Below are 16,976 nucleotides of genomic sequence, written 5' to 3'. Positions count from 1 at the left end.
GGATCTCAACCCGTTTTGAAGAGAGTGTGGCCAAACTTACTGACCTCCGAGCTTCATACAATAATTTTCAGGAGTTCAAGAGTCACAAGACATGCATAATCTGCCCCACTGGGTGGCGCCTGCTGGGCCAAGGGGTTAAAGCCCTTAGATACCCCACCACCGTACTGCAGGGCAGAAACCCCAAGCTCCCCCACACCACCCAGTCTGGTAGGTGGAGAATGGGGGGAGCTCTGTGAGCTGCACTGTAAAAGAGCTGCAAATGGCTCAGAAGCCATTTTGGCCACTCCTGAGACTGAACATGGGGAAGCTCTATTTCAGATAGATGTCTTTTCATTCCTATGGGCACACACAATCCTTAGTGGGCAGGATTTCCCTGTGCTTCAGTGGGAAGCCCTCATACCATTAGGTGGTGTTTTCCTTGCCTAGAGAAGTTTCTTTGGCCCAGATCCATAATGGTATTTAGGTTCCTAACTTTCATTGATTTCCACCTAAATACATTTGTGGATCTGGCTCTTTGTGCTTAGTGGAAGTCAAACTAAATTAGGCAGGTCTTCCTTTGCACAGGGGAAATCCCACCCAGGTGGGTGGAATTTGTTTTCTGGGATTCCCTGCTTTTATGAGGAGAATCTTGCCAAAAAAGCCTTCCAAGCTCTGCCTGAGCTCCAGCAGAGTGGGACAAAAGCAATGACTTTTCCACAGCATTGCCAATTCTTAGTGTTATCAAGAATCATGATTTTTGGTGTTTTTCTTATAGCCTCAGCTCCTGGAGTCATGTGATGTATGTGATATTCTTTCTTTAAATGAAAGTTGAGACTATGTTTCAAGCCCTTGTTGTTGTAGAGACAAGCTTGTAAGTGTAAACTCTGAAGACATGAAATCAGAAGGTACATACAATGACCAAACATTTAAAAAGAAAATGTTGATTTTGGGGGTCTTGACTCATGTTCTGTGAACTCTAAGAGTCAGCAATATTGGTACACATTCCTTGGAGGACTGAGGAGGAGCCATATCCACCTTTGAAAGCTTCCTGCAGATGGGAGAGCTTGTTCAGCTAGTCACATCCAGGAGATGCATAAGGGAAAGGGCCACTCTCCCTGACTCCTAAGATAATTTGGGTCCTGATGGTCTGGAACACCCTGTGTAGGGGTTGGGTCAGCAACTAGTTAAAGGGGCCATGGGTTTGAGAGAGGAGGGGGGGGAGGCCATAGAAAACAGTACTTCAGCTGGGGCCCTTGTGTTTAGGGTCAGGGGTGTAGTTCAGATCATTGGGTTTACTCAGTTTAGCCCCCCTCCCCACATTGCCACCCACACAACTGCATCACCTCTCCAGCCCCCTGCTTCCTCTTACACCCCACCCCAAATTCCCTTCACAGTGCCCTGCTCCTGCTTGCACTTTCCCTTTTACAGCACCCTCCACAGCTCCCTGCTTCTCCTCACCCCCGCCCTCCGCATTGACCCCCCATGGCTCCCTGCTTCTGCCACCCTCTCCCTCCCACACCCCCTTCCCCATGACTCCCTGCCCCACATTGCACCCCATCCCTCCCCACGGCTCCGTGCCCCACACTGTGCACCCTCCCTCCGGCACCCCTCTCCACATTGCGCCTCATCCCTCCCCATGGCTCCCTGCCCCACATTGCACCCCCTTCCCTACGGCTCCCTGCCCCACACTGCACCCCTTTCCTCCCAAACCCCCTTCCCCATGGCTCCCCGCCCCACACTGCACCCCCTCCCTCCCGCACCCCCTTCCCCACGGCTCCCTGCCCCACACTGCACCCCCTTCCTCCCAAACCCCCTTCCCCGCGGCTCCCTGCCCCACATTGCACCCCCTCCCTCCCGCACCCCCTTCCCCGCGGCTCCCTGCCCCACACTGCACCCCCTTCCCCATGACTCCCTGCCCCACATTGCACCCCATCCCTCCCCACGGCTCCGTGCTCCACACTGTGCACCCTCCCTCCCGCACCCCCTTCCCCGCGGCTCCCTGCCCCGCACTGCACCCCAGAGCTCCCTGCTCCCGCCGCCCCACCCCGGCTTGCAGGCCCACCCACCGCATCACTCCCCCCGCACCCACCCGCGCTCCCCCTCCTCCATCTCGCCTCGTCCATGGGGGGCGGGGGGAGAATTGTGCTAAAAATAGCTGCGGCTTCCTGATTGGCGGAGGAAAAAAATGGTCGCACCACGTGACTTTCCATCTAAAAATTCCAAAATGGCGGATCCCATCACGGGCTGATTCCGTTGGTGGCGCGCGCGCCGCTGTGTCCGCCCTGCGCCGGGCCCTCCCCGTGGCTTGCCGCAGCCCCGAGCGCCTGCTGCCGCCGCACAGGTGAGTACCCAGCTCCCGCGACCCGCGCGGGCTGCGCAACGTGTGGCCGCATCTGTACGGAGGCAGCCGCTGCGCGGCCCCTTTAAGGCTGCGGTTATTTTTATCCTCCGGCTTTTAATTCTGCTGAGGCTGCTCCCGACCGGTGGGTCCTTAAAGGGATGGGTCGCGCACGGCTATTTTTCTCTCTGGCCTGAGCGGAGAACGCGGAGGATTCCGGGCAGGAGGTTGATGGGCAGTTCGGAGCACCAATGGGGGGCGTCCCCGCTGCAGTGGCGGGTGCTTTTGAGCCCCTTGAAGGCTCGCGCTGCACTGTGATTAGGTAGCAGTGATAAGAGGGGAGGGGAGGACCAATAGGGGAGGATGAAGTGGAGTCGGGGGCGGGTCGTGAGGTGACTGACCCCTGGTGGGGCCATTCAGCGCGGGGCATGCGGCTCCGCTCCCCGGCGGTTCGGCGTGGTTTGGGTTTTTGTGAATGAGCAGGGTGGGGCCGGGGCTGTGGTACGTCCCGCCCCCCGCCGGAGCTCTGCGCCTCGCCCCCTCCCGCAGCGAGCAGCGCTGCCGCCGCCTCGCTGATGCGCGGGGCTCGGCGGGGAGCGATGCAGCGGGGGTGAGTGGAGCGGGGAGCGGCTGCGGCCGCGAGGGGTTGGGGGCCGCGGCCCGAGAGCCGCCCGCAGGGCAGGGGGCGGGGCTGGGTATCTCCGGCCGGCAGCCTCCTCCCGTGTGTGTCCGTGTGCTGCCGTCTCGTGTGTGTGTGTGTGGCGGGGGGGGGTTGTGTCTGTCCGGCCGTCACTTGTGTGTGTGTGTGTGTGGCGGGGGGGGGGTTGTGCCTGTCCGGCCGTCACTTGTGTGTGTGTGTGTGGCGGGGGGGGGTTGTGTCTGTCCGGCCGTCACTTGTGTGTGTGTGTGTGGCGGGGGGGGGTTGTGTCTGTCCGGCCGTCACTTGTGTGTGTGTGTGTGTGGCGGGGGGGGGGTTGTGCCTGTCCGGCCGTCACTTGTGTGTGTGTGTGTGTGGCGGGGGGGGGGTTGTGCCTGTCCGGCCGTCACTTGTGTGTGTGTGTGTGTGGCGGGGGGGGGTTGTGCCTGTCCGGCCGTCACTTGTGTGTGTGTGTGTGTGGCGGGGGGGGGTTGTGTCTGTCCGGCCGTCACTTGTGTGTGTGTGTGTGGCGGGGGGGGGGTTGTGCCTGTCCGGCCGTCACTTGTGTGTGGGGCGGGGGGGGGGTTGTGTCTGTCCGGCCGTCACTGTGTGTGTGTGTGTGTGTGGCGGGGGGGGTGGGTTTGTGTCTGTCCGGCCGTCACTGTGTGTGTGTGTGTGTGTGTGTGTGGCGGGGGGGGTGGGTTTGTGTCTGTCCGGCCGTCACTGTGTGTGTGTGTGTGTGTGTGTGTGGCGGGGGGGGGGGGTTTGTGTCTGTCCGGCCGTCACTGTGTGTGTGTGTGTGTGTGTGTGTGGCGGGGGGGGTGGGTTTGTGTCTGTCCGGCCGTCACTGTGTGTGTGTGTGTGTGTGTGTGTGGCGGGGGGGGTGGGTTTGTGTCTGTCCGGCCGTCACTTGTGTGTGTGTGTGGCGGGGGGGGTGGGTTTGTGTCTGTCCGGCCGTCACTTGTGTGTGTGTGTGGCGGGGGGGGGGGGTTGTGTCTGTCCGGCCGTCACTTGTGTGTGGGGCGGGGGGGGGTTGTGTCTGTCCGGCCGTCACTGTGTGTGTGTGTGTGTGTGTGGCGGGGGGGGGGGGGGTTTGTGTCTGTCCGGCCGTCACTTGTGTGTGTGTGGGGGAGGGGGCGGGGGGGTTGTGCCTGTCTGGCCGTCACTTGTGTGTGTGTGGGGGGCTTGTGTCTGGGTGTGTCACTTGTGGGTGTGGGTGTCCGGCAGTCGTGTGTGTGTGTGGGGTTGTGTCTGTCTGTCTGGCAGTCACTTGTGGGTGTGTGTGGGGGGCGGGTTGTGACTGTCTGGTAGTCACGTGTGTGTGTGTGTGTGGGGGGGTGTCTGTCCAGCAGTCGCTATGTGTGCGGACTATGTCTACAGTAACTAGGGGTGTATGCTTGTATATATACATGTCTGTCGGTCTGGCAGTCAGTGTGTGTGTCTGGGGGGAGGTTGTGTCCAGCAATCACTGTGTGCGTGTGTAGGTGGGTGTCTGTCTTTCCGGCAGTCACTGTGTCTGTGTGTGTGTGTGTGTGTGTGTGTGTGTGTGGCTGGCTGGCTGGCTGGCAGTCACTTGTGTGGATGGGTGAGTGTCTGGCTGGCTGGCAGTCACTTGTGTGCGCCTGTGTGTAAGTGGGGAGTTCTGTCTGTGTGTCCAGCAGCCCCAGTATATGTGGGGGCTAGCGTGTGTCTGTCTGGCAGTGGCTCTGCTGTGTGTGGGGTGGGGTGGCTGTGTGTGTCTGTCTGACAGTCACTGTGTGTGTTGCCCAACAGCTGTGCTGTGTGTGAGGGAACGTTGGTGGGGAGTGTCTGGCTGTCTCTGTCCAGCAGTCAGCATGTTTGTGTGTAGGGTCGCTGTGTGTCTGGCTGTCCATTCAGCGCTATATGTTGGGGGGAGGGGGGCTGTCAGGCTGTCACAGGCACTGGTGTGCGTGTGTGTGAATCTGCCCCTGCAGCAGGGTGACCGTTGCAGACAGAGGCAGTGAGAATTTGGGTGTACTCACATCCCCCTTCCCTCCTACTGCCCAAAAATCTCTCTCCCTTCCCTGTGCAGAGCTGTGTTTCTATCTCACCCAGTTAATAGTGAAGACATGTTCTGTGAAGGGGCAGGGGAATGGGTGGAGGGTTCTGGCGTTAGAAGGGTTGAGCTCACTTGCAAATTGATTGAGCTATTTACAATTCTGCTTTTTAAACCAATTATAATTTAAAGGGAAAATTTGATTTTTGTTTTGAGTGACAATTAATTTTAAAAAAATTCTTAATAGCTAGGATAGTAATATATATCTATCAAATTTAGGAAATGAACCCTTCGATAAAATGGGAATTTTGGTAGTTGAATTATTCATAGCCAAGAAATAAAACATAAATGAGACTGCTGGGATAAAGAGGTGCAGATGTCTCTTTAAACCGTAATCAATTACTGCTTTGAATGTTTAGTTGTAATTCCAGTATTTGGGAGATGGCACAAAACAAAGCTATGCTGTGACCTGTGTTCTTGTAAAAGTTTTTTTTTAAATATTTGTCCCCTGTTGCACCTTCTGCACATATGCGTGTGCTAATATCATGATAGTCCAGGCTATACATACATGTATGTGTTGTTCAAAAGTGACTTTATCTGTTGCTGATACCCATTCAGAGTAGCTGTTTTGATCTTTATAGTAAAAAATGTCTTATGTAAAGTATCTTTGAACTTATGTGGGAGTCTTCTGCATTTCATGCTTATGATGGTTTTTATAACTTATTTCATTACCTTGTTTGAGATACTAGTAAATCAGCATTACAAAATTCTGCTTGTCCATGGTTATGCGAACCAAATAGATATTGTGACAAAGTTCCTTCTTTACCTTGGTGGGTCCTGCGCTTATTGGCAGATTTGCTCACCTCAGTGATTTTCCCCACAGTCTGGATCAACTCCTTCTGTGTCTGATCAGGAGTTGCGAGGTTTGGGGGGAACCCGGGCCCGCCCTCTACTCTGGGTTCCAGCCCAGGGCCCTGTGGATTGCAGCTGTCTAGAGTGCCTCCTGTACCAGCTGCATGACAGCTACAACTCCCTGGGCTACTTCCCCATGGCCTCCTCCAAACACCTTCTTTATCCTCACCACAAGACCTTCCTCCTGGTGTCTGATAACGCTTGTACTCTGTAGTCCTCCAGTAGCACACCCTCTCACTCTCAGCTCCCTGTGCCTCTTGCTCCCAGCTCCTCACACGCACATCCTCTCCTCTGGCTCCTCCCTGCCTGACTGGAGTGAGCTCCTTTTTAAACCCAGGTGCCCTGATTAGCCTGCCTTGATTGGCTGCAGGTGATCTAATCAGCCTGTCTGTCTTAATTGGTTCTAGCAGGTTCCTGATTACTCTAGTGCAGCCCCTGCCCTGGTCACTCAGGGAACAGAAAACTACTCATCCAGTGACTAGTATATTTGTATTTTACCAGACTCCTGTACCCCACTGGTCTGTGTCTGTCACAATACTTATTGATTGGCAAACAAAAATTAATTCTTTCTTATGGTAGGAGTGGGCAGTAGATTGTTTTGTGTAACAAATGTTCATAATTACTTTTAGGCTGTTATACTGTTAATGTACAACACAAAATGACAGTATAAAATCAAACATGGGTAACATTCTGGCCTACCCCTGCACTGTGTCTTGTTCCCTTTCCCCCCTGAATTGCTGTGTGTTTAAAAGGGAGTTTTACTGTATGAAATATTAGTTTGTGCAACAATTTTCATGTCAGTTTTAAAAAATTAATTATAATGTATTTAGAAGGTAGGTGTTACTGAACTGTTTGGAATTTATCAGGGAAGATGCTGTGTGCAATACTTGTTTCTTTAATGTTTTCAATTTTTTCAATTTTTTTTTTGCTGTGCGTGTGTGGCCTTGTAAGCGCAGCATGACCTCTTAAGCAAACTCACTTTTATTACATGATGATTATTTGACATTATACCAAGACATCTCATACCATTTGGAGGGAGGTAAAACTGATCCATTCTGTTTCTTCAAAATACATGTAATGATATTACGTGCTTATGTATGTATTTGCATGTCACTGAAGGTTTTTTCAGTTTGTCACTAGATTTGCTGTGACAGCTTTTATATAAAGCATTGCATAAATTAGACTCGTCACTTTTAAAATACTGACTTTCTGGATTTAACAGAATGTCCATTACTATAGATTTGCCTAATATTTTAGGGGGGAGTTTATGGAAGTTTATTTCACAAGTAACTGAGCTGTTTGTGAGAGAATTGTGGGTGGACTGGGCAGACAAAAGTCACCCACCAACCTGGAAGCAGGACATTGAGAATGTAGTAGTTGTGTGTTGGGGTCACTCAGTCACAGTATGGATCCTCTGGTCTCACCTCATCCACATCTGTCTGTATGGGCTAGTTTAGAGATGCCCGTATTTTACTTTCTGCATAGCCTCAATGCGAGATTTAAGTCATGTAGAGAGCCTTGTATTTGCACTCTGTACCTAAAGTGTGTTTCACTCTTATTGAAGAAAGGCATCAGAGTACATCTGGATTTACTGCTGTTACATAGCATCAATACAAGTGACTTGTGCGGTGTTCACTGCTGTCGGTGCCTTCAGTTGTGGCCAAAAGTTACTGGAAGTTGTCTATCTAAATGAGATCTCTTAAAAACGGCAATGTTTAAAAAAAGCTAAGGAACACAGAAGTTTATGTAGCCTGATTCTTGAAAGGATTTCTTTTTTGTAATATGGCCTGTCTTTGCTTTGAATTCTGATAGTGGCTGAAAAATCAGAAATTGTTTTAGAGTTTTCACATTAAAAGATGCTGCTGTAGCTCCAGAGTCTGCCTGAAAGGTTTGAGAGGGCATTGAATTAAGAAAGCTCAGCTGCTTGTATACAAATATCCAGCAATTACAAGGCAACAAAATTATTGCACAATTCCATTGTTACCATGGCAACATGTTCACTCAATTACAGTTTGAAATGCAAAATGCCACCCAGTTAGAAGAGACCACATTTTTTTATAAACCAAAATATGTAAGAGAAACTTCATGAATGTTGTGCTGTTTTTATATTTTCATGTCTTAGGCATGTGCATCTTATCAGATATCCTTCATTATTATTATCAATTGTGTTCACTTATTTGTGGACCTTTAGAATGCCATCTTTGAACTTCACTATTTAATTTTGCTTCAGGGTTTTGATTTAGAAAGGTAAAGTGGATTAAACCAACACAAACATATTCTGGAAATAAAATGATTTAATAGAGGTAACGTAAAAACAAATCTGAGTAAAAGCTGTTGTCTCATCTGGTGGAACACACTTGGAGAATTTAGTGTTCATGGGCCAAGATTTTCAGCATACGGGTAAGTTAATGTACAACAGATGTAATCAGACAAGTCTGAACAGGAGATAACTTTATAGAGTTAGTGGTAAGAAAGCAGTGAAAGTAAAATCCCAGGATGCCTTGTTATAAGTAGTAGCCAGGAACCAAAAATCAGGAAACAGCAGGATCTGTGCATAAAGTTCCTGATATGGGATTGACAGCATAAATTAGATCTCTTGTCTATTGAAGTTAATCAGCAATTTAAAAAAAGCTTTTAAACAAGGTGGTGATGGATATTACAGATTTTCAGTAATCTAGTTACTTGTTTAGATTATGGCTTATGTTTAAATTTATAAGAACAAAATACAAAATTATACAGTCAACATGCAAATTTTAAAGCTTCACAATCAAGCTGAAGTTTCAATAACAGCTTCAGATTAAATCCTTTGATAGAGGATGGTACAGAAATTACTGTTTGTATCCCAAAATTAATAGACACACTTGAAAAACCAGGGGACTGCGAGCCAGAGATAGATATGAAAGATGAGGGTGAGGACTTTACAAGTGATGTCCAGGAGCAATGCATTGTCACACATAGCTTTTGAGACTTGAGTCTGGTTGCTGTCCCTGAGGCTTGCTATCACAGCAGCTTCTGATAAAAGGTGGCTGAAATTTACTGCTCAGCTCTAGGGTGACCAGATGTCCTTATTTTATAGGGACAGTCCTGATTTTTGGGTGTTTTTTCTTACGTAGTTGCCTGTTCTCTTCCCCCCCCCCCCCATCCTGATTTTTCACATTGGCTGTCTGGTCACCCTAGTCAGCTCCCCTCTAGCTGCTGAAACGGAAGAAGAGACTGTTTCTTCTTTCCACTTTTCCTTAGAGCTGCGAGAGGGTTTCTACTACTTTACCCATCCCCTGGAACCGTTTTTTCTACTGTGGGGATTTGGGTTGGGAGCAGGTTCTCCATGTAATCTGCAGAATTCTTCACTACCTGAATTACTCTGTTATGTCTGCAGTTGCCACTGCAGGTAGTTTTCTGATGCAGCAGCAGCTTGAATTGGCCTGATTTGAGTTTCATTTTCTGCTCACATGGTACACAGTGAAACTTCCAGTTTCTTCTTTATATACTTTGATGCTGCTGTGGACATCAGCAGAGGTACAGGAGTAGCCTGTCTGCAGGCTTATGAAAACATGGAATCAGTTCTCATTCTTTTAGCATCTGGGCTATCTTTGCAATCATAAGAGTGAGAAATAAGAACTTACTAAAAACCAAGAAGTTTTATAGAAATTGATGATTTTAAGCTCATTACCCCCCGGCCAGACAGCTAGAGACAGCTTTCCACTTACCTCTGTGGGGTAGATTTTTAAAGCTATGTCCAATGGTGTCCTTGATTTGAAGATGTGGTGATTTCATACATTCTACTTTAGAGCCCTGATTGTGCAATTTATAGTGCATAGGTGGTACATCGCTCTACCTGGGCTTAGCAGTCTGCTTGTGGGCTTGGGGCCTAGGTTTGTAGTTTAAGGAAGTTGCAGCTTTTTTTTTATTTTGTTTGAGAATGCATAAAGCATGTATCAAAGAAACAAGTGGGTACAAATGTTGGACTTGATAGATGTAACTCTTCCTTAAGCCTTTAGTCATCTTGCTAGCGCCCTTCAGAATTTTTAAAGATGGGGAGTAGTCAAGGATTTTTTTTAAGGTAACTTCAAAGATAGGCAACAAGATTTGAGAGGCAGACAGAGAACTCATTTTTCCTAAATTCTTTAAGTTGAATATTTTCTTTATTGTAAGATTTAAACAATAATATGAACCCGTTCCCCCAAAGACCAGTGGCTGATTTGATGTTATATGCACTTAAATCCTGGGTGTGTTGAATGCTTGGGTACATGCAACTTAAGGCCAAAGATGAAAACTTGCCTTTCTTAGATTCCTTGAAAATGCTACTGAAATTGCAGTTAGAGCCCATACTATGGGTGCGGCCAGACTACCCGCCCTATCGGTGGGTAGTGATCGATTTATCGGGGATCGATTATATCGTGTCTCATCTAGACATGATATATTTATCCCCGAATGCGCTCCCCATCAACTCTGGAACTTCACCAGGGTGAGCGGCGGTAGCGAAGTTGACGGGGGAGCCGCGGACATTGATCCCGCGCTGCGAGGACCCGAGGTAAATCGATCTGAGATACTTTGACTTCAGCTGCACTATTCACGTAGCTGAAGTTGCATATCTTAGATCGACACCCCCCCAGTGTAGACCAGCCTTATGCTTTTGAAAGGTCTCCACTGTAACTAGTCCCCTGCACTCTTTCTAAAGTATAGTATGGTGTCCTGTTGGCTGAGTGGAGGAAATAATTATCAAGGTAGTGGTCTGTGTAGAAGAAAAATCAGGGCCAGATATTGGAGTTAAAATTAAAAATAAAGCCAGATATTGGAGTTAAAATTTTAACTAGACTTTTTGTGGCTGAAGCACTAAATCTGTCGTCTGAGGGCTTGTCTACACTACCCATTGGATCAGCAGGCAGCAATCGATACAGCAAAAGTCTTATTGCATCGAGTATGTATGTGATAAATTGACCGCTGAGCACTCTCCTGTCGACTCCGGTACTCCACCAGAATGAGAAGCACAAGCAGAGTTGACGGGAGAGCATCAGCTGTCGACTTACGCAATGAAGACACCATGGTAAGTAGATCTAAGTACGTCGACTTCAGCTGTGCTATTCTTGTAGCTGAAGTTACACATTTTAAATCGACCCCACGCAGTAGGATAGACAAGCCCTCAGAGTGATATGAAAATAGTGGCAGGCACTAAATAGGGGTAGCTTTTCTGAATTCATCCCTCTGCTTTGTTGCTGCTGAGAGTCAGTTTCTAATGCTTGACCCTACTCCTAGTTGTCATTTTTTAGCCCGTTTCCCCAAATAATAGCTTTGGTGTCTGCCTTTGCTGTTGCTCTCAACTTTCTCAAGTCTTGGCATAATAAAATTGACCTGATTCTTTTCTGTTTCATTGCTGCTTAGAGGTCTGAAAAAAGTCGTGAAAACTGGTGGGTCAGTTTCCACTCTGCTGCAGATTGTGGGTGCTGGGAAGCAGCAGGGGTATTGGAGCTGTCCGTAGAACCAGGAAGACAGCAGTACATCATCATTTTATTCAGTTCACATTTTGCAGACCTTCTCAACCGTAAGAGCTAATTTTTTTAAAAAATGAAAACTTACCTTCTTCAGAAAGTGGTTGGAAAACTTCCTGCTTGCCATGCTCTCCAAGTTCTTGTGTGCTTCCTGCTACTATGGTATTTGAGTGCCTTGGATGAGCAATTTCTCTTGCTATTTTGATGGTGTTAACTAGGAAACTGAAGTGGAGGGATGCTTTATCTTACAATGGGCCACAATGTGTGATAGATGTGTGGAGTGATTCTTGTCCTCACCATGGCTGTCTAACCAGTAAGCAGGATATTTGGGTAATGTCTCTTCACCTGGAAAGGATTTGCACAGGTAAATTGAGAAGAGAAAACAAATACTGCCTTGTGTTTCCTTGATGGGGTTATTGTGTAGTCATTACAGTCATAGAAAAAGTTAGAGAAGGGGAGAAAAGTATGAGAGGGAAAATGGTGGAGGGGGATACAAGATTGTAGAAAAGCAGTGAAAGAAGAAACATGAACAGACTCTAAAATCCCTTGGAAAGCTTCAATAGTTCTTCCTGTGCAAGGAATATATGCTTGGCCTGCTTTTTTTTAAATATAAAAATTCAGCCTCAGTCATGGTATTTAATGTTGTGCACATCTTCATCCAGTTCATTTTTCCCCTTCTGCTTCCCTGGTGGATACATCTGAGAGTAGTTTTGGTGGCAGTGTTTCAGATGGCATTGTAGAAGTACGGAGGAATGTGTGGGGATTTGGGGTCAGACATGATGATCGAACCACATTTGAAAATACTTTTGTATTTGAAACTAAGATCATCATCAACATCATCACTTTTCTGACCAACTTTTTGTTTGGCCTTGGCTACCACACAGTTTTTGTTCCCTAGTGTGATAGAGGGGCATAGAGTTGGAACCAGTTTGGGTGGTGTGAAGACTTCAGGTACGCATTTGCAGTCTCATTTCTGCTGGTGAAGCATAGCACAGGCCCAAAATGGTGGCAGCTTCACCCTCCTGCCCGCTAACCGAAAAGCCCATCTTAGTAGGATTCCATCATGGGTCAACAAATTCAGTACCATCTTATCTTAAGGAATTGCAAATTACTTTAATCCTTTAACAGTATGTCTCCAGAAGAGAGACAGAAAGGAGGTAATTCTGTGGGGGGAAGGGGGAGGAGGGGTTAGGGAGCCATGGTACATGTGTGAGAGATGTAGGCAGGTGATGAGATGGAGAATATGTATAGTGGGGTACTTTTCCTCTTCTCTCCGTACAGCTGAAACTGAATAACAAGGACAATGCCTCAGGTGAAATCTGGTTGTCACGTATGTGGTTGCTGGTGCGTTGAACCTCTCATTTTGTAAAGTCTGACGTCTTATAGACCTGCCTGTATATATTTGCTTAAGAGGGCTGGGATTTTATATCAAACCTGTAAATTAGTGGGTTGGGACAGTAAAGAAGCAGTTTACTTCTTTACAAATAAATTCCAGGATTAGAACATCAGTAATTTGGGGACCAGTACAGTGAACAGAACGATAGCAGCACCATATGGTGTTTTAGGTGACCTCTTAAAGATGCACTTTCATTCTGAGGAAAGCACTAGCATCTGATTACATTTGTAATTCATACTCCTTACTTTTTGGAAATATTTAATAGTGCTGTAGTGAGATCTTCTATTAAAATTTAATTACTTTTATAAAGTGTGTTAACATTTATTAGTATACTCTGATTTATTATAAATTACACTTGTCAAATGAGCAAAATGGCTTTTGGTTTCCTTATTCAGTTTGCATTAACTGAATCTTGAGAAACAGCAAGTAATTCTTTATAGGCCCATCATTAGTACAAGTTAGAGTCCCCCGTTTTTGTTTGTTTTCCTAACTTGCAAAGCTCTGTATTCCATTTTCTCTGCAATCCTGCGGGGAAAAACGCAGAATTTGTAGCATTGTGATTACATCCCTGCTAATCACTTCCAATATCAAACTACCTCAAGAAGGAGTATTAGTATACTAGAGAGAGCCCTTTTTAAACCCTGAGCCTCTAATAGCAAAAGAGAAAAACAGGAACACTAGCCAAGGAAACTTTTTTCTAATGTTCTATTTTTTCTGTTTTCTTCGGGGGATAGTCATCTTGTATGATATTTTACTTCATTTTAACATAGGGTTAATCTTGTAGCTTTTACAAAACTCTGTAAATATAGTTTCAGTGTGACACATTTTCTAAATAGACTAATATGGTTTATAGAAACACTTGAAATCTGCTCTGTATAAAAATGTGCATGTTAGGGGTTTCTGGTTTAGCGTTGTTTATAAAGCATTTAGTTTTATGCAGTTCAGATGCTTTTGTTGGATTGATGTTTAAGCCTGAAACAATAAATTAGTTCTATTGTATGACAGCCTAAACCAGCATTCAAAGTGGGAGTGTTGTTCAAACCATTATGGAATTACATTTTCCCTTGGGAATTGCACAGTCATCTGGTTGTGTGTTGGTATTTGTTATAGATTGTGTTGAACTTCGGATTATAGGTTCTTCTTATCAGTCAAGACACTGGACTGACTCTTTCGGTATAGTTTCCTATAAAATATGTAATTACCAGTCTGGTATTATGTCTAAATAGTACAGCATAGCCAAGTAAAAAGCAGATGTTAATTATATAGTATTGGCTTATTTAATAGTATTCATTTTTATTTAAACATTATTGAGCCTGTAAATTTAAAAACCAGAGTGAACTGTAAGATTGAGACAACTTAATTTAGGAGGGAAGATGTGTGCAAAGGAGAGATAGGGGAGTGATTAATGCTAGAAATTAAGGCTGGTTCTGATCTGCCCTTAGTGAACGTTTGATAATTTGAAAGAGGAAGGGTTAGACATACTTCATCTTTCACTCACACCAATATCAGCCTTAACTTTGAGTTTCCTTACTTGAGTTTTCAGTTTAACAGTCTAAAGATTATCTAACTCCCAAGAATGAGGGAGAAGGGTACACCTCACAGTTCAGATTCAGACATGAAAGGTCCCAGAAAGAGAATTTACAGTCTAGAAGCTAACTTTCCCATATGGTAGTGAAAGACATCCCACCGTCCCTGCGGAAGATCACTGTGACCCGACATCGTCGTGACGGACGCAGAAAAGAAAACGGTCCTCTTGGTAGATGACATGGTGCCTTTCGAAAACCGGTCACCTGCCTTCCACGAGGCCCGAGCACGGAAGGAGTCGAAGTATGTCCCGCTGGCTGAGATTCTGAGAGCCCAGGGCTACGAAGTACAGGTACATGCTCTGATCGTGGGAGCCCTAGGCTTGTGGGACCCCCGCAACGAGCCGGTTCTGAGAGCATGTGGGGTCAGTCGACGCTACACCCGGCTCATGAGACAGCTCATGGTGTCCGATGCCATCAGGTGGTCCAGAGACATTTATATCGAACGCATCACCGGACACTGCCAATACCACACTGAGTAACTGAGACAGCAGACCAGGGAAATAACCCACTTCCTTCCCTGAGCGACCAAGGGACGCACCCCAGCCATGTACCTATCCGCTCCACCGATACTGATTTGGACTCCTTATTCATTCCATGGGTGGCGAACCCGAGCTTACTTATTCACTGACAGTTTAAAAACTCTTGCACCCCAATCTGGGTCTATGCCGGTTATATGATATGTATGTATTTTTTTCCATCCTTGCAAACAATATCTGTAACCCCCCATAACCCAAGCCTGGCCCCAGGTGTACAATACCTTCCCTCTCAACCTGTGTATATTTCATTTCAAACATTTATTTTAATAAAATATTTAACTCTTGCGGTTTATTAAAAAGAATTCTCATCTGTTATGTAATGAACTAAGTATCTCTTATCCACAGCACTGCAGGGAACTCAGTCATCTTTATCTGTCAGATGCAGTGTAATTGTAGCAGTGTTGGTCCCAGGATATTAGGGAGACAAGGTGGGTTAGGGGATATCTTTTACTGAGTCAGTTGTCAAATAGAAGAACAGCTCTGTGTGATTCAGAAGTTTCTCTCTCACCGACAGAAGTTGGTCCAATAAAAGGTATTACCTCACCCACCTCATCTGTCAGATATAGTTTTGTAAAAACTCTACATCAAATGGGTTCTTAAAGCAGTAGATGGTATAAAGACCAGGACTTGAAAAATGTTCAGGAATCCTACTATCAGGCAACCCATATTAAAAAAATACAGATGGGCACCCAGCAGGTTTCAGAGATGAACACCTAATTGGGAAGCACAGCATGTATACCTGTTAAGCTGCTGGGAAAGGAGAGGAACTGGACTTCCCATCAGGGATCAGTCTCAGGACTGTGTTGGTTGGGTCATGTCTTTCATAGTGGCCTTGTTGGAAAAGGGTGTAGAATAGCACCCTCCTGCTCTCTCATCTTGTGGGGATAGGGAGGGGCATTGAGCAGCACACAATCATTGACCTATTGTGTTGCTCTGCTTATCTAAGCAGAGCATGTAATTTCTAAGAATGAAGTCAGTTGCTCAGCGTTCTGAGGAACAGGGAAATTAACCATTTATTCTTTGAGTAGCATCCCTATGGGTGCTCCATTTTAGGTGCATGTGTGCTTTGGCAATTTTTGGTATCAGCGCTGGTCTGGTCGCTCCTGCACTTACCTTGTATCCTGCAGCAAGGCTACATAGGGCTGCATGCAGGAATTTGGAGCAATCAGATTTTTGAATTGCTCCAGCTCCGGGCAAAAACCTACTGGCTTGTGCTCCAGCTCTGGGCTCTGCTCCAAAGCCCTGACTGTATGGCTGGATCACTTCGGTCTGAGATGGAGTATCCAGCGTGCTTGCTTCAATCAGTCAAGTTTGCCTTGGCTAGTTGTTAGTAGTTTGGTATAATTAGATATGTCAGTTTTTGGAAGAGGATTGTTCCTTGTCCTCTTTATTTCTGCCCTCCTCATCTTGGGAGGTTCTCTCTCCATTGAAGGAGTATGCCAGCATCATCAGGGTTCAGACATTGCCTCACTTGCCAGGAAGTGATTCTGGTCCATGACAGGCCTTTCTGGTGTGTTTGTTGCCTTGGAGAAACACTTTCCATAGAAGTCCAACTTCTTTAAGAGCAGGGAAAGGAAGAACTAGGGGATCAAGTTGAGACTGCTTATGATGGGAGAGTGTGTCCCTGAAGGGAGGGAGATGGGCAAACTGTTGCAACTGGAGATGCAAAAAACAGGGATGATTCAGACCCTCAACCAGTCTGTCAAAATTGATGTTTTAATGATGAGAAGGGTTCTGTAGTTGAACCCAGTGTAGTGGATTGTCTATTCTTCTGAAACCTTGATTTCCTCCTCAGAAGCTCAGGTTGGAATCCAGACAACTGGATGCGGCGGGATCTCTGAGCTACCTGGGATCTCTGAGCTACCTGGGATCTCCATTTACTTGCGGGTATGTAGATTCCAAGAGATCTCAAGCTGGCTCTGGAGTCAACACTTGGAAATGACTCAGTATTCTCAGTAAAAAGTTTAAAACCATCAAAGGGAAGATCCTCAACTGTATTTTGGACCTTCCTATGGAATCCAGAGAGCTGGAGCCAAGATGCCAGGCATGTAACAATTGTTGTGGAGACGAAACGAGCAACAGTGTCAGT

The 16,976-nt window shown here is 46.6% G+C and overlaps 1 protein-coding gene across 7 annotated transcripts in view; it reads left to right on the top strand.

Annotated features, from left to right (window-relative positions):
• The first annotated feature begins 2,197 nt into the window (after positions 1–2,197).
• HDAC4 (histone deacetylase 4) overlaps positions 2,198–16,976 on the top strand; it is a 428,143-nt gene continuing 413,364 nt past the window's right edge. For 5 of the 7 annotated variants that reach the window (XM_050969402.1, XM_050969401.1, XM_050969399.1 and 2 more), the window contains exon 1: positions 2,198–2,320. The gene's annotated coding sequence lies outside the window, so the exon portion shown is untranslated. Of the gene's footprint in view, positions 2,321–2,493; positions 2,640–2,710; positions 2,928–16,976 lie in introns of those variants that run through there. The other 2 variants (XM_050969397.1, XM_050969396.1) reach the window with 2 other exon arrangements.

The sequence above is a fragment of the Gopherus flavomarginatus genome, chromosome 10 (assembly GCF_025201925.1).
Source record: "Gopherus flavomarginatus isolate rGopFla2 chromosome 10, rGopFla2.mat.asm, whole genome shotgun sequence".
NCBI classification, from domain to species: domain Eukaryota; kingdom Metazoa; phylum Chordata; order Testudines; family Testudinidae; genus Gopherus; species Gopherus flavomarginatus.
The sequence above is the reverse complement of the archived record's forward strand: the minus strand, read 5'-3'. Positions and strand labels throughout refer to the sequence as shown.